Raw genomic sequence first — 18,939 nt, 5'->3', positions numbered from 1 at the left:
ATGAACAAAGCTAGTGGAAGTGATGGAATTCCAGTTGAGCTATTTCAAATCCTGGAAGATGATGCTGTCAAAGTGCTACATTCAATATGCCAGCAAATCTGGAAAACTCAGCAGTGGCCACAGGCTGGAAAAGCTCAGTTTTCATTCCAATCCCAAAGAAAAGGCAATGCCAAAGAATGCTCAAACTACCGCACAGCTGCACTCATCTCACATGCTAGTAAAGTAATGCTCAAAATTCTCCAAGCCAGGCTTCAACAATACGTGAACCGTGAACTTCCAGATGTTCAAACTGGTTTTAGAAAAGTCAGAGGAACCAGAGATCAAATTACCAACATCCGCTGGATCATCAAAAAAGCAAGAGAGTTTCAGAAATTTCCGCTTTACTGGCCATGCCAAAGCCTTTGACTGTGTGGATCACCACAAACTGTGGAAAATTCTGAAAGGGATGGGAATACCAGACCACCTGACCTGCCTCTTGAGAAATCTGTATGCAGGTCAGGAAGCAACAGTTAGAACTGGACATGGAACAACAGACTGGTTCCAAATAGGAAAAGGAAGTACGTCAAGGCTGTATATTGTCACCCTGCTTATTTAACTTCTATGCAGAGTACATCATGAGAAACGCTGGGCTGGATGAAGCACAAGCTGGAATCAAGATTGCCGGGAGAAATATCAATAACCTCAGACAGGCAGATGACATCACTTTTATGGCAGAAAGTGAAGAACTAAAGAGCCTCTTGATGAAAGTGAAAGAGGAGAGTGAAAAAGTTGGCTTAAAGATCAACATTCAGAAAACTAAGAACATGTCATCCAGTCCCCTCACTTCATGGCAAATAGGTGGGGAAATAGCAGAAACAGTGGCAGACTTTATTTTGGGGGGCTCCAAAATCACTGCAGACGGTGACTGCAGCCATGAAATTAAAAGATGGCTACTCCTTGGAAGGAAAGTTATGACCAACCTAGATAGCATATTGAAAAGCAGAAACATTACTTTGTTGACAAAGGTCCATCTAGTCAAGGTTATGGTTTTTCCAGTAGTCATGTATGGATGTGAGAGTTGGACCATAAAGAAAGCTGAGTGCCAAAGAATTGATGCTTTTGAACTGTGGTGTTGGAGAAGACTCTTGAGAGTCCCTTGGACTGCAAGGAGATCCAACCAGTCCATCCTAAAGGAAATCAGTCCTGAGTGTTCATTGGAAGGGCTGATGTTGAAGCTGAAACTCCAATACTTTGGCCACCTGATGTGAAGAACTGACTCAATGGAAAAGACCCTGATGCTGGGAAAGATTGAATGGGGGAGAAGGGGACGACAGAGAATGAGATGGTTGGATGGCATCACCAACTTGATGGACATGAGTTTGAGTAAACTCTGGGAGATGGTGATGGACAGGGAGGCCTGGCATGCTGCAGTCCATGGGATTGCAAAGAGTCGGACACGACTAAGCAACTGAACTGAACTGATAACTCTGAATGAGGAAACAGCAGAGTTTAGGATATGGATCCTTCTGTATGAGCTAATGAATAAAAAACGAAGTGTGATGAATACAATCATCTAAAATTTAATGCTTCCAACCACAAAGAAAAACTCAGGCCAAATGGCTCCACCAGTGAATTTTACCAAACATTTAAAGTAGAATTAATACCAATCCTTCACAAACTCTTCCAGATAACAGAAAGGAAACTCTACGACATCTGCATTACCTTGATTCTTAAAACCAGGCAAAGACATCACAAGAAAATACAGTCAGCCCTCCATATCCCATATACCGAGCCCACGGATATGGAGGGCTGACTATACCATTTTATAGATGGGACCTGAACTTCCACAAATTCTGGTATTTGCAGGGGATCCTGGAATCAATTCCCCATTGGTACCAAGGAAAGACTATATAGACTAATAACCCTTTTAATGTAGATATAAAATCCTCAACAAAATACAGCTGACCCTTGAACAACATGGGGATTTGGGGCCACTGATCCTCCTTGCAGTTGAAAACTCATATATCATGCTGTTCTGTACCTCAGGTTCCATATCCACAGTTCTGCATCTATGGATTCAACCAACTACAGATGGTGCAGTATGCAGTTACTGAAAAACAATCCGCATATAAGTGAGTCCATGCAGTTCAAACCCATGTTTTTCAAGGGTTAACTGCATCATACACAGAATCCAACAACATATAAAAAGAATTACACACTATTACTAAAGTAGAATTTATCCCAGGAATGCAAAGTTGGTGTCATACCTGCAAATCAATGTGTTAGACCTCATTAAAGCACAAAACCCACTTGATCATCTCAACAGTAACAGAAAAATGATTTGACAAAATCCAACACCATATCAAAATAAAACAGTCAACAAACTAGGAACAGTCTTCACTACTGACAGCCATGTTTAAGACTCCATGCTTCCACTGCAGGGGGCAGAGGTTCCATCACTGGCTGGAGAGCTAAGATTCCACAGGCCACACAGTGCTGCCAAAAAATAAAAAAAACTTTTAAAAAAAGGGCGGGGGGGGGGGGGGGACCCTCCCTCAACCTGATAAAGGACACTGACACAAAACAGAGCTAACACCATACCTAATAGTGAAATACAGAATGCTTCCCCCTTAAGATCGGGAACAAGACATGGTTGTCTGCTTTCACAACCTCTATTCAAAAGTGGACTGAAAATTCTAGCTAGGGCAATTAGGCAAAGAAGGAAGGGAGGAAGAGAGTGATGGCAGGCACCCAGACTGAAAAGAAAGAAGTAAAACTATATTTACAGATGACATGATCTTGTACATAGAGTAGATAACACCAAGGAATGCTCTAAAAAATGATTAGAACTAATAAGCAAGCTCAGTTATCTTGTAGGATACAAGATCAACATACAAAAATCATTTATATTTTTATATACTGGCAACAAACAATCTGAAAGAAAAACTAAGAAAATAACTCCACTTACATTACCATCAAAAAGAACAAACACTTAACCAAAGAACTGCAAAACACTGTTGAAAGAAATTAGAAGAACTAAAAAATGACAATATCCCACAGTTCATGGATCAAATGATTTAACATTTCTAACATCTCAACAATACACATCAAAAATCCACGCTGCCTTTTTTGAAGAAATAGACAAGCTGATTACAAAATTCAGGGAATTCCCTGGTGATCCAGTGGTTAGGACTCAACACTTTCACTGCTGTGGTCCAGGTTTCATTGCTGGTCAGGGAACTAAGATCCTGTAAGCCACCGTGCAGCCAAAAAGTAAATAAAAAATAAAATAAAATTCATATGGAAATGTAAGGGACCTAGGACAGCCAAAATAATCTTTGAAATGACAAAGTTGGAGAATTCATACTTTGATTTTAAAATTATCCACACAGCTGAAGTAGTTATTAAGATATATGGTGCGGACATAAGGTGAGAAACATAGATCAATGGAACAACTGAGAGTCCAGAAATAAACCCTTACATTTAGAATCAACTGATGTCCAACAAGGGTGTCAAGATAATCCAGTGGGGAAAGACCAGCCTTTTGAACAAATGGCGCAATGACAACTGTACAGCAACATACAAAGAATGAAGCTGGAACTCTTCCTTACACTACACACAAAAAATTAACTCAAAAGGGATCATAAACCTAAATTTAAGAGCTAAAAGTATAAAACTCTTAGAAGAAAATGTTAGAAAAAATCTTCATGACCTTGGATGAGGTAACAGTTTCTTAGATAACATACCAAGAGCAACAGCAACAAAAGGAAAAACAGATCAACTGGACTTATCATCTTTAGTGCTTTAAAGGATACTCTCAAGAAATTGAAAATTCACTAATAGGAGAAAATACTTACAAATCATGTATCTGATAAGGAACTGATTGATATCCAGAATATTTTACAAAGCTCTTAAAACACAGTAATAAAAAGGTACTCAAATTAAAAATGGACAAAGGGGACTTTCCTGGCAGTCCAGCGGTTAAGACTCTGCACTTCCAGTGCAGTGGAGGCAGGTTCCATGCCTGGTCAGGAAACTAGTAAGATCCCCCATGCTGTTTGGCAATCCCAAAAACAATTTTTTTAATTAATTAAAAGTGGGAAAAGGATAAATTTTCCTCCCAAGGGGATATTTCAGTGGCTAAAAGTACATGAAAAGATGCTTCAACATCATTAGAGACCAGGAAAATACAAAGCAAATCCACAATAAAACCCACTAGGATGATTATAATAGAAAAGACAGACAGTAACAAGTGTTGGCAAAGATATACAGAAACTGGAACCTTTGTACACTGCTAGTGGGAATGTAAAATGGTGCAGCCATTTAGGAAATGTCTGATAAGTTTTTCAAGTAGTTGAACATATGTTTACCTTTGTCCCAGCAAATCCACTTCTAGGTATACCCAAGAGAAATGCAAGTATGTCTGCAAAAAAAGTTAAGACTTGAATCTTCATAGTAATATTCACAGCAGCCAAAAGGTGGAAACAACACTAACGTCCATCAACTCATGAATGGATAAATATAATGTGGTATATCCATACAATGGAATATTATTTGGCATTAGAGTTGGAATAATTACTAACAGACACTGTAACACAGATGAACTTTAAAAACATTATACTAAGTAAACAAGCCAGTCAACAAAGCCCTTATATTGTTTGATTAATTTATGAAGTATCCAGAACAGCAGCTCCACAGGAAACAAAAAAAGATCAGTGGTTGTGTGGGACAGGAAGTTGGGACAGAGTTAAGTAGGGGCTTCTCTGGTGGCTCAGTGGTAAAGAATCCACCAGCCAAAGCAGGAGGAACAAGAGACACAAGTTCAATCCCTGGCTCGGGAAGATCCCCTGGAGAAGGAAATGGCACCCCACTCCAGTATTCTTGCCTGGCTTTTTCCATGGATAGAGGAGCCTGCTGGGATACAGTCCATGAGGTCTCAAAAGAGTCAGATACTACCTAGTGACGAAACAACAAGTGGGGAATGGAATGTGACTGATAATAAACAGAGGTTTCTTTGGGGGCTGATGAAAAGGTTCTGACAATGAGGTGACTATTGCCAACTCTGTGAATATATTAAAACCAATGAATACACTAAAACTATATGCATTTTAAATGGTGACTTTTATCAACCAGAAATCATATCTCAATAAATGTTACAATGTGCCATTTCTGCACAGGAAAAAAGTTTAAAAATAACCAAAAATTATTTGCAACACTATACAAATTTAAATATCATATGGAGGGTTCTTACAAAATTCTAACAGTAGTATAATACCTCTAGCACAGAGAACCTACTGGATACTCTTGCTTAAAAAGATTATGACTATTATTATCCCACTTACAGATAAGGAACCAAAGGCTTACATGTTAAGTAACTTGCTCAAGTTCATACCACTTTAAAAGGGAATGTAGATTTGAATCCAAACAATCCTTGAACCACTATAAGACTAGAAATTTATTATATAAAGGGAATCATACTGCATGGGGTCACAAAGAGTCAGACACAACTGAGTGACTGAACAATAACAAATACTGTATATATACTTTTGTATCTGAATTCTTTGAGGTTTTTTTTGAGTATGTTTTTGAGATTCATCCATGTTACTACATATAGTTCATTCCTTTTTGTTGCTGAATCAGACTCCATTACAAGAATGAATATAATCACAATTTATCTATTCACTTGCTGATGGATATTTGGGTTTTCATTTCTCTTTGGGTAAATTCTGAGGAATGGAACTGCTAGGTTATAGGTAGGTATATGTTTATCCTTAAAAGAAACCACCAAACAACTTTCCAAAGTTGTTCTGCTATTTTACACTCCCCACCCCCCAACAATGAATAAGAGTTCTAGTTGCTTCCCATCTTTGTCAACACTTTGTATTATCTCACTGTGGTTTTAATTTGTACATCCCTGATGACTGATAAAGGTGAGTACCTTTTCATACGCTTAATGGCCATTTGTATGAATTCCTTTGTGAAATGTCTGTTAAAGTTTTTCAACCACATTTCAGAAAATTTCAGTCTTTTTATTACTGAGTTATATAAGTCCTTGATATATCACAGATATAATTATTTTGTCAGATATATGTATTACTGTAACATCCTTCATGTACATTCTCTAAGTCATCTATAGTTTCTCAATCAAATCCCAGTTTTTGAAGAGACTGACAAGCTCAGTCTAAACTTTCTATGGAAATACAAAGGATGCAGAAGAGTCTAAACAAGTTTAGAAAAGATGGCTAAAATTGGGAGTTCACTGAAATTTTCAGTAACTCTTGAAATCAGTGTAATCAGATGGTGCTGCATTGGCAGAGGACAGACAAATCAACAATATAGAATAGAGTTCAGAAAGAGATCCACACTTACACAGTCACACTGTTCTTGACAAAGGCACTAAACAATTCAATAGGGAAAGGAAGGGTTTTTTTTTTTTTGACAAATGGTATTGGAACAACTGGAGATCTATATGGAGGAGAGATTGAACGTCAAACACCTACACTTCATATCTATACAAAAGTGATGTGAGAGACAAATCAGACTTAAAAAGTTAAAACGATAAAGCTTCTAAAAGAAAACATAAGAACATACCCTTGTAATTTTGGAGTAGATAAAAATTTAATAGATAGGGCACACAGGAAGTACAAACTACAAAAGAAAATATTGATAAACTGACTTCATCAAAATTAAAACCTTCTGCATTTAAAAAAACTAGTTAGTCCTTCTTTGCTTGGTTTCATTCTTTATCAGTTTGCAACAGTATTAACAGTCTGCAGAGAAAGGGTATTAGTGCAAACTATATGTAATCAGACCCAGTAGCCCTCTTTGCCATATCCACACCAAATAAAGGTGCAAATTCCCTCTAACACAAAAGCCTTACCAGGATTCTGCTGGGTTCCAAGGCCACTCAGAATTACTCCAGAAGATCCTCCACTTTCCCTTTTGCTCTTCAGATTAGGATTCAATTTCTAGCCACTGCCCTTAAAGTACTTTTTGTATTTCTCCAGTACCAGGTAACACAGATACTAAAAGTTCCCATTAACATATGCTATGCTTAACCAGTATTCCTTACTGTTAAAGTATCTTCCCTAACTCTCCAATATTTTACAGGCAGCAACAATTTACTGTATACTTATATACAGTATACTTAAGTACTGTATACTTTTACTGTATACTGTATAACCAGTATTCCTTACTGTTAAAATATCTTCCCTAATTCTCCAATATTTTACAGGCAGCAACAATTTAATGTATACTTAAATGGGCCAACTAAGTAACTCCCATTTCTCTTAGTTCTCTTAGCTGGATCTGCTATCACTGTGGCTGTTCTTTACCCTAGGTCTTTCTGTATTACCTTATTATCTGTTGATTACTAAGTAAGAAATCATATGCAATATCAGAAGTAGGTGGAAGTTTAGTATCTGAATACTCCCCTCTTTGCCTTGTACTAATGCATAAAGTACAACAAAAACTGCTTTTCTTTAGTTTCCTTTTTAAAAATTCACAAATAATTTAAATGGATTAAATTTGAAGAATATAAAAAATATGGGGAAAATAATCTAAATTCCAAAATACATAATCTGTACAATATACTGACAAGAAATTTAATAAAATTCTCATTTAAATCACTTTTTCCCTAACCAATAAAACATCTTTGTATCATTCCACTTAGCTGAAAAAGATTACCAGCAACTTCTTTCCATTACTATTAAATATTATATAGTTTATATCTTATAAACTATTAAAATCTATTAAAATATCATTTAGCAATTCTACAAAAAATAATCAGGGTAAAATTTTTTTCTCATGAATGCTTTGAAAGAGTAAGAGTAATTAGGTTCTACAGGCATTTATTTCCTGCCCATCATAATTATACAACTTTAACAAAAAAGAAACTCAATGGCTCAGCCAAAAAACATTTCTGCGTTCACTGAAATGTTTCATATAACCTTAACCATAAAAAAAACTTTCAAAGTCAGCCTCAGTTGGAAGTATGGCCTGATGAGAGGAGGACAAGGGACCTATCACTGAATAAGAGCACACTAGTGTGAGGGGCTTTTCTGTCCTACGTGCTTTAATAATACTAGCTCATTTAATCCTCATGGTAATTTAAACTGTATTCCCATTTTAGTTAGGTTAAATAACTTGCCCGAGCTAGAAATAGAACTCAGATGTATTACCAGTGACTTAAAAGCCCCAATTCTTCACCACCCAATTCTTTACCACAGACTCTGCCATGATAAAACAACAAAGAGACAAGAGTGATCCTATGAATGGGTCTCCCCATGACAGTTCAATTTTATGCCTGTTGTCTGAAACATAATTACCAACATTCTCTCCTCACTTCCAAAAGTATCCACGTTTGAACAGTATTTGGTCACTCTACACATGGCAAGTTAAGAGGAAAATAAATCATTAGGTACTCTTTAAATATTCTAGTTGAACCTAAACTTTCCATTCAAACCACTGAATATGCACTAAAAAGTTAAAGAAGCCACTACGTTCCAGAACTGAACTAAACAGGAGGGAAAAACCTTATCCTCAAAAAGCACAGGCTGACAGAGCCCTCTACATAGGCTGAGAGGAAGGCCAGAAAGCACCTGCTCAACCGAAGAACAGTTCCTACTATAAGAGCAAAGGAATAATTTAACAAACCTAGGGTTTCCCCAAATCAAAGTTTGAGAGACAAAAATTACACCAGCATGGGTTTTTTTTTTTTTTGGAGGACGGGGTACTGGGGAGGGGATGGTTCTTGCTACTCAGCTTGCAGAATCTGAGTTCCTCAATGAGGGATCGTCCTCGGGCCACCACGATGAAAGCGCAGAGTCCTAACCTCCTAACCACTGGATCGCCAGGGAACTCCCTACATCTGCACTTTAAATGGAATGAAGAACTCCTGGCTAAAAAATCATGGCCCTTCCAGAGAGTTCTATTAGCTTATCTTATAGGTATATTGTGAGAAAGAAAAAGTACTTATCCATGTTTACCTTTCCCTACTTTTCTTCCTCAATAAAATCAGAATATATACCAAAATGAAGTACGTTTCCAAGGATGACGTCAATGTATTTGCTTTCTTCTAGGTAAAGAATCATTTCAGTTTCCTAGAATAGCATCTTCATCAAGACAGGGAACAAACTGCATTTTATCAAAATAATAAAAAATAAATTACTAGCACAATTGCCTACAGGGAGTTCTGTAGTATACACCACAGACATGACATCTGGTCAAACAAATTTAATCCCTGTTAATTAAGAATTAATTAGAGTCTAAATAAAAAATATCCAAAAGGAGGAAATGCTTCGAGGTAGCCAGTGGACCTTTCACATGGTAATTAAAGAAAAAACTGTTTTATGTTAGGCTATATTAGAGGTCCCTAGTATATTTCACAAGTCTTCTGGTGAAAAGAACCCAATCTAAATTAATGACAATTTATCAAATTAAAAATTTGAAAACAAAGCTAAAGATTCCTTACTGAAGAAGTAGTGACTTTAACAACTTTCACAGCTAAATTCATGAAAACACTTACCTTTTTCAGGGAGTGAGATAGCTGAGAAATATATGCACCAGTAAAAGGGAAATTAAAGAACCGAATCCACAGGCCCAAAATCTTGAGCAATTCAGTTTATTTCTCATCAAAAGGAAGTTAACATTAACTTACTTGATAGATATTTGTGAAAAATAGAGATTCTCACAAAGAGCTGAGATAACTTAGTTATCAGTTCCATATAGCTAACTGTCCATTATTACAAAAGTAATGGTGAGAGTTTATTATTGAGAATAAAAGGTAAGAGACATTCATAACAGCCAATATTATAAAATTGACTTTTCTATTCAGTTTTCCTATACTAAAAGTCGGTTTTCATTTTTGGGGTCAACACAGTATCCAGTGTGGGTGGTAACAGAGAAGCTGTGTAAAACTGTCTTCACTAAAGGAAGTCTGAGAAATCAAAGTTCAGGAATTCATCCTGGCAATGAACCATCTGTAAACAAGCATGAGGTGAACTGTATACTAAACAGCTCTTGCTTTTCAACTGTATTTCAGTCACTTAAGACACGATATTTGTATTAACACCAAATATAATTACTTTCATTATCTTTATTTTATAATACACACAGATATTATACACAAGGCAAGTATGTTTACACCAAACTAGGTGTCCAATAAACACTTAACTATTCAAGAAGCTTGGGGGTGAGGGAACTTCATCACAAGGAATTCCAACTGAGAATTCAAATTTTTTATTTTGTTGCATCAAATGCAATAAGACTATGTACACACATTCTATTGAGAACCAGATGACATTTTATTTGCATATGTACTTCATATATACATTCACATATTTAATTCTTTTATGACATAGATAACACTATAACCCTTATTTTACAAACAAAAAAAAAAGTTAAGCTTAAGGTCTCCCCTAAGGTCACACAGCCAAAAGTGACAGAGCCAGGACTGGAATCCAACAAGTCTGACTCCAAACTCCCACATATTTAACTATTCCAATATTGTCTGAAGGACGACCTCCAACAAGCAGAGGCTCCAAGGGCATAAAGCCATGCTAATGAAGTATTCCAAGCAGTATATTCATTTATTCAATCATTTATTTAGACCAATATAGAGTCAAAAATATTGATTTTATGTTATGGGTTATAATCCAATGCTGCTTTATTTTGCTGCTCAAATCGTTGAATTTTGGCCACTGGGAGCTTTTTCAGTTGGTCCCTGTGCTCCTCTGACATATCCTCATCAATGTGGAATGCTGGTGGTGGAAGCTGTAGTACTTCCTTACCTTCTGGCACAAGATGCTCCAGGCTCATCTTGTAGATTTCCTGTATCGAACCTAGAGTTAGCGATTTCTCCAAGGAGCTCCAGTTCCTTTTATTACATAATGGTATAAGAAAACAATATGTGGGTACTAGGTATGCTCCTAGGTTTTTAACCTTCTCTGCACAGAGCACAGAAATATACCTGTGTATATAAACCCATGTTATGTATGTGCCTCTAAAAATTTGTATATGCAACCACCTATATCTGTATCGAACTAAACACGGATTCATACTGATGACTCCAACTTTAATCCATCACCACAAGGATTATTCTAGCCTCCTCCCCTTGATTATCTGTAAATTCTTACTCTGACAGTAAGTAGTCTGTCTCCCACCATCCATTTACTTAATTGTTCAATTGTAGTCTCTCTGTGTTTCAGTATCACAATTAAGTGGTAATCTCATAGAATACAATTGTAACAATTAGACTACAGTGCTCATATGCAGTTCCATAAGAGTCCACTCATTTTTCAAGGTTACTTAGGTTAGCATTTCCCTCCTCCTAATTTTGGAGAAGGCAATGGCACCCCACTCCAGTACTCTTGCCTGGAAAATCCCATGGACGGAGGAGCCTAGAAAGCTGCAGTACACGGGTCGCTAAGAGTCCGACACGACTGAGTGACTTCACTTTCACTTTTCACTTTCGTGCACTGGAGAAGGAAATGGCAACCCACTCCAGTGTTCTTGCCTGGAGAATCCCAGGGACGGGGGAGCCTGGTGGGCTGCCCTCTATGGGGTCGCACAGAGTCAGATACGACTGAAGAGACTTAGCAGCAGCAGCAGCCTAATTTTAATAAGGCAGTTTCATACATTTATAATATTATTATATTCTCCTTTCACAATCCGCATTCCTTCCTGGAATCCTTCAACCTCCGAAATGATTTTCGCTTAATGTGGACATACTGAAGTTTACTCTGTGCTATAAAGGCCCTGCGAGTTTAGCAAATGCATAATGTCATGCATCCACTACTACTGTAGCCAACAGAATAATTTTATCAAGCAGTATTTTAAATGAATCAAATGGTATTACAATCCTCTGTGGAAGCAGCATGGTTCGGTAGAAAGAGAACGTGAAGTCAAGAACTTGAAGTTTAATGCTACTGACAAGCCATACAGACTTTAAGAATAACAGCTATCCTTTCAGGGTCCCAAGAGTCTCAGTGTAAAATGAGGGAGTTTCACCTAGATGACAATAATTTATAGCATTTATTAAACACTTTGTGTCAGGGATGCTGCTAAGCACTTCACATGGATTATTTCATTTATTTATAACAACTCTACATATAAAGTAAATACTTTTATGTATTATCCCTATTGAAATGATGGAATTAAAGGCTTAATATTAACTAGCACAAGATCACCTAGCCAAAGAGTTACAGAGCCACGACTCTAGAACAGGAGTTGGCATGCCCTGCATGTCAAACTCAGCCTGCTGCTCATTTTTATAAATCCTGACAGATAAGAATGGTTTTTAAGTTTTGAAATAACTGGGGAAAATTCAGGACACATGAAAATTATATGAAATTACAATTTCTGTGCCCATGAAGTTTTACTGGAAAATAGCCCCACTCATTTACATATTCACTATGGCTGCTTTCACAATACAATAGCAGACATGAGTAGCTGAAACAGAGAAAGCATGACCAGCAAAGCCAAAGATTTATTATTTGACCCTTTACAGAAAACCTTTCCCAAGCCCTACTGTAGAGTCTGGCTTACTATTATTTTCTAAGAATGATTCTTAAAAAAGGCAAATTATTACTAACATTAGAATGACAACCTGGACAGAAATATTGTAGACCCTGAACTAAAAAGTTTAATGTTGTAAAACATCATCTCTTTGAGCTATAATTTTAAATAGAAAGCTATTCCTATCTACTGGTATTCATTACATAAACACAAGGTTAATGCATTGTAATGATTTTCTTTACTGATGTATTTTTACCTGTTATCTAAAAAAAGACTTGAGATATTTTCTATTCATAATAAAAAGTTTCTGACTTCAATACTTTACAAACTAAAACTCTAGATTAAACTGTCAAAACAAAATGGTACTTACAATTATAGCTAATGCTTGTTGAGAGCATCCTTTGCCAGGTTCCACTGTAAGAACTTTTAGGTCTCTGTGAGCAAGTGAGTGAGTGAAGTAGGTATTTCTATTATCTTAATTTAAAAGATGAATTAACTGAGGCTTAAACAGCTTTCCAGAGGCAACACAGTTAATAAGAGAGCTAAAATTTGAACCCAGGTCATCTGGCCCTAGCATCTAAAAGGGGTCTGGCTATACTACAAGGCCACTGGATGACAATGCTTCCGTTAAAAAGGCAGATTAGGACCTTTAAACAAATGAAAAGAATGTTTCACTATATTAAAACAAACAAAAAAACCTAAGTACTAGTAATTTATATCAGCACGTCAAGAGAAACATTTAGGTTTATACTTTTACACTTATCCATGGCACCCTATGGCGTCCCTGGTGACTAGTGGTAAAGAATCCACCTGCCAATGCAGAAGATGTGGATTCAATCCCTGGGTCAAGAATATCCTCTGGAGAAGGAAATGGCAACCCACTCCAGTATTCTTACTTGGGAAATCCCAGGGACAGAGGAGCCTGGAAGACTATAGTCCATGGGGTTGCAAAAGAGTCAGACACGGCTTAGTGACTAAACAACAAACAAAAAATGGCATCCTAAGAGTTTGCACAATTCTGTTTCTCTTTGCAGAGCCCCTCTGTACTCTCCATACCTAAACATGTTGTTGTTCAGACACTAAGTCAAGTACAATTCTTTTGCAACCCCATGGACTGTAGGCCACCAGGATCCTCTGTCCATAGGATTTCCCAAGCAAGAAGACTGGAGTGGGTTGCCATTTCCTTCTCCAATATATATACATACAATTAGATTAATTCACTTGTACATACCCAACAGAGTCTTACCACAGTCCCTGAGTGTGGCAGATGCTCAACAAATCACTCTTGGGCGGATCAAAGCACATTCAGTATGTGTTCAATAAATAAATATTGAGTGAATGAATGAACAGAATAAGGAGTTTCATAAACCATTAGGTTCAAGTATCATTAAATGGTTGTTCACCTGAAATGAACTAGGGATGGAAAAGTCTCTGGCTTTGTAATATTTAAATTGGGTCTGGTCTGTTCATGAGCTTTAACCACTTTCTGTGTTATTAAGTTTCATAAACAAACCACTCATTATACACCTATCTAACAATATTCATCTTTCAAGCTAGTTCTAATTTTCCAGATTAACAATTTAATAATAGTCCATCTTAGTCTTCATCACTCCATTGTGAAGTCAAATTTATCTTCATATGAAAGCCTTCATTATTTATACTGGAAACTTCCCTCCTGCTTAATTTGTTCTTCTTTGAGGTGTAATAATTTAAGTCTAAGAGTGAATGCACTGTGGTTTTCTACCAAGATAATACAAATACAGTCCATTTCTAAATTTTATTTTTCATACTTCTCTCAGGAGTGACTTTTTTAAACATTTATTTACTTATTAGACACACCATGAGACATTTGGGATCTTAGCTCCCCAAGAATCAAACCCACGCCTCCTGCAGTGAAGCATGAAGTCTTAAACCACTGGACCAACAGGGAAGTTCCAGGAGTGACAAATACGTTGACAGCCTTTCTAGTAATATTCAGACAACAATCTCAGAGATAAACTGACCACTTGGCCTAGCATTCCTTTTACCATATTGATGTTCACTAGCCATTTTTCTGTTCATGCACAAGGAATGAAAGATTTACCCAGTTTATTCTCCTCAGTTAACTTCTTGCCCAGAAAAGGTAGCTGTCACATGCAAACCCAAAGGCAGCTTATCTGTTTATATTCATAAGAAATATGAATCATTTTAGTACCAGTATAAAAAGGTGACACTATACATGAATACCCTGAGAAAACCCTATATGCCATATATGTTCTTTCCTACTGCATAAGTTTCCTCTTCCAAATCAAAACTAAATGTATGTTAAAGTTTTTGATATGTTCTTCAAAGGTGAAAATAAACTAACATTTCTTAATATGCTGTCTTATAGCTGATATGTCATTTAATCTCAGAAGTGAAAATTATTGTACCTGTTTTACAAATACGGAGAACTGAAACAAAAAGTTCACTGACTTATTCAGTGCTAAGTGGGACTCAAACCTAAGTCTTTTTAAGTTCAAAACAATGTCTTTCTATTATACAACCAGGTTTCTCTTCAGCTAAATTATCACTCGCTTTTCCCCTAAAAAGTCCTGTTCATGTGAATGCAAATTTGAGCCAACAATCCTTCTACTTCTTAAAAAAAAAAAAAATCACTGGTTTGATGCATATAAAATGACTTAGCTACATGCTGGACTCTCCAGGGCAAAGGCTCTTTAAACTAGGGTCCAAGAAGTTGGATGGGAAAAAACGTACATCCTTATTATCACTAACCTATAACTGAAATTAACATTTTCTTCTATTCTGAATGTAGTTTCCGTAGCATACCACAGCAGTATGAGCAGGACAATCACTAGTTGTTAAAACGTGAACTATATTTTATACATTTGAAAAATCAAATTCTGAGAAGGGGTTCACAGGTTTCTTTAGACTATCAAGGGGTTCAAAGCACATAAATAATGTAAGGATACTGCTCCCACACCATCACACAGTTACCAAACCTGGTAATGAAGGTTTACAAAGGCATGTCACACAGTTTATTCATTGTCTTTTAGTCAGTTTAAAATATGGGGAATTCCCTGGCGGTCCAGTGGTTACGACTCTGCTTTTACAGCCAAAGGCTCAGGTTCAGTCCCTGGCTGGGGAACTAAAATACCACAAGATGCATGCCAAATTTTAAAGAAAAAAAAAAGGACAGCATTTAGTCCCAGTGATTTTTTTCACATCGAATTTGTCAATGAAGTTGGCTATTACTGATATCCTACTTCTGACCTAACACATATGGAAATCTCTCCTATGTACTTACAAAACCCAGGCATTAAACTTCTTTGTGACCAACTTTTCAACTCTAAGCAAACCTACTGTACTACAATTAGCAAGAGAATCCAGTGCTTCTACAACTGAAATTTCGCACTTAATACACAGCCATAGTTCAAATGTTTAGGTCCCTTCACTCCCCCAACTCATATGCTGAAATCCTAACTGCCAAGGTGACGGTATGAGGTAGAACAGGAGCCCTGCTGATTAGATCAGTGCCCATATAAGGTATTTAGTAAGTATTAACAACTATGCTCTTCTCAGTCTTCTGCAGGCTACAACCTAGTGTATCAAAATCCTTGTGCTTAAGAAGCAAACCTGTCACCAATTTCACTTATTTTCCTACACAAATTCAAAGTTTCCTATTAATCTTATCCAATTCCTACCAATCTTATCCAAATCTTATCCACTCTAAAACTCAATGCATCCCAGCATTTGTATTTTGTGTGAACTTTATGTTAACATGTTAAATCCCCAAGCCAGTTTTAACCTTGTGGGCAGAAAAGATGCCTATTAGTCCTTCCCTCATCCTATGTCTACACAAGTTAACGGCAGTCAAAAACTGTGTAATGATACCTTCCCTTGGTAGTACCATGACAAACTTTCACGAAGTGAAACTGTAACATCACAACTTTAGGTCTGTAGCTGAGCCTGAATCACATTTGTACCTTGATGTACTCAAAATGTTTTTATTAGTCATAAAATTTATAATCATATTTGTGCTCGTTACATTAGTTTTTTTCCTATTAAAAAACAGACCTTTAAAAATTGATTCGGATTCTTCTGAAACAAATTATAGAGGAAAACATAGAAAACTAAAACAATGGAATTTAACTCTCAAAAATACAAATTTATTTTAGAATCTAGTTAAGTATGTGACTTTTACCATATATAATAACCAAATAAATGTTTTATAGGAAAAGATTGAGAATTTCAAGAATAAAACACAACCAGAATTGGAACACTAATTGGCAACAAAAAGAAACAAAGTCCTGATACATGCTACAACATGAAACAGCCTTGAAAAGAGTTAAGTGAAAGAAGATACCCACAAAAGGACACATATTGTATGATTCTGTTTATATGAAATATCCAGAGTAGGCAAATCTACAAAAACAGAAAAGAGATTAGTGATTGCTAGGGGTTGGGTGAAGAGGAGAAGGGAGTAACTGCTAAGGGGGCTTCTTTTTGGAGTGATCAGTTAGATAGTGCACTGTGCTAGCTATACAACTCAATTCGTATGCTAAAAATCATGGAATTGTACACTTTAAAAGGCGGAGCTTTTTGGTATGTGAATTATAGCTCAGTAAAGGTGTTACTTTAAAAATGAATTACAAAAAGCCGCCACTTGTAAACCACAATGAAAATTCCCTTTGGGAAAGGAAATCATGAAAGTCATTGATTGGAAAAGTAAGCTGGTTACCTAAAATGTTAGCAAAGTCAACCACCTCATTTCTTCTTCCATTCTACCAACAAGTACACGAACATACAACTAGACAGTGTTTGAATCAAAGAATTCGGCAGAGCTGGCTGTTAAGCTAAAATAGTGAGTGCCTTCTTAGAACCTCTCACTCCTAAACTGTAGGGGGCTTCCACCCTCGCTGATTACGGAAGTAGTAGTTTTCAACAGCGACCTCAAGAAGGAACGTCAAATTGGATGACACTTGCCTAGACACCCTACAAAGGCCAAAAAGCCTAGAAGGGGTGACACCTACACACTCCTAAGTGTGCGCACGTGTTAGGCTGCACCCAGCCAACACCAACAAGCAAAATGGGCCGTTCACCCAGATCCCAACTCGCTCCCGTAAACTGACACACTATCAAGCCCTTAGAGCTCATCTGTTTAAAAGGACAAATACAGCAGTCCACACCCGGTTCCCACTCGGGCCCAACCAGCCCCCGCCCTGCCCCACCCCACCCCCAAACCCACACACGTGTTAGCCGACACCGCCCCACCGGGTCCCACGTGCACCTGGTCTAACACACTCCTCACGTGTGGGCACCCCACGGGCTTTCTAAGCTGGCCGAGGTCACCGCGTGACCCCGGGTCTCCAGAGGTAGGAGAGAGTAAGAACAAGGCCCAGATCCCTGAGGTCCCAACCCTGCGAGGAGTGTCCACACCCATCCTCCCTACTAACCCCAACAAATCCCAGGGCCGGGGGCGACGGCCCCTTTAAGACGAGGCCCAGTCGTCGCCCACAGAGAGGGGCGCAACGGGGCCTACACAACCCCCCCTCCGTTCGTCCGCCCACGTCTAGTCGCCTCACCTCGGGCCGCCGGGCCCCGCCGCCGCGGCGGCGGCGGAGGGGGGGCGGGGTGCGGGCGGGGTCCGGAGGGGGGGGTCGCCCCGCCGACGGTGGAGCCGCGGTTCGCTCTCTGAGGCCGTGGGACGGTGACTGCGTTGGGCGTGGACGCTCCTAGCTCGCTCCTTCGGCGGCTCCTGGGACCCCAAGATGGCGGCGGCGCTGAGGCGGCTGCGGGCGCTGGGCCGGCGGCGGCGGCGGCCACTTTCACTCACTGAGAGGAGCGGAGCAGGGACACGGGGAGCCATGGCGGGGGGGAGGAGAGGCGCCATAGCCAGGCCAGAACAATCGAGCCGCTACTCATTGGGCTTACCCCCGCCCCGCCCACGCTCACTGCTCGTCGCCAGCCCGTGGCCGTCCGCAGTGCCGCTGCTGTCGGCCTCGTGTAGCTCGCACCCCGCCGCTGCCGCCTGACGCCCCGCGCGGACCGGGGTTCAGGGGAAGACCCTGATCCATGCCATCTGAGGGCAGATTGGTCGGGGCTGGGACTGGCGAAGATTGCCGAAAGGCGGCGGGGAGGAGGAGGAGGATGTCATCGCTAGAGTGAGCAAGCAGATCTCGCGGGAGCAAATGTCGCGAGACCTGTCTGATCTGCAACCGCCAAAGAAAGGTTACTTTTCCCGGAAGTAACGTCAGTCCAAACGGCCCGGGATCCTGGGAATGTTTGTTGCTGCAGATGGAAGTGGGAGGGTACTTGTGATTAGTTTGTTAACGGCTACCAAACACTGCTCAGTTCACTTGAGGAAAAGTATAGGCTCAGGTGTGATATTTTACATTGTTTTTGGTTCCTTTGGGCAGGGTCGTATATTGTGGGGAAGGCCCTGCTCTGTAGGACCACTCTTAA

General features: G+C 38.8%; 1 protein-coding gene across 3 annotated transcripts in view; it reads right to left on the bottom strand.

Moving 5' to 3' along the window:
- INO80 (INO80 complex ATPase subunit) overlaps positions 1 to 18,640 on the bottom strand; it is a 122,733-nt gene extending 104,093 nt beyond the window's left edge. For 2 of the 3 annotated variants that reach the window (XM_025295894.3, XM_025295896.3), the window contains exon 1: positions 18,060 to 18,640. The gene's annotated coding sequence lies outside the window, so the exon portion shown is untranslated. The remainder of the gene's footprint in view (positions 1 to 18,059) is intronic. The other variant, XM_006066247.4, reaches the window with a different exon arrangement.
- Positions 18,641 to 18,939: the final 299 nt, after the last annotated feature.

The sequence above is a fragment of the Bubalus bubalis genome, chromosome 11, assembly GCF_019923935.1.
Source record: "Bubalus bubalis isolate 160015118507 breed Murrah chromosome 11, NDDB_SH_1, whole genome shotgun sequence".
NCBI lineage: Eukaryota > Metazoa > Chordata > Mammalia > Artiodactyla > Bovidae > Bubalus > Bubalus bubalis.
Note: the sequence above shows the minus strand (reverse complement) of the source record. Positions and strands in the feature narration are given on the sequence as shown.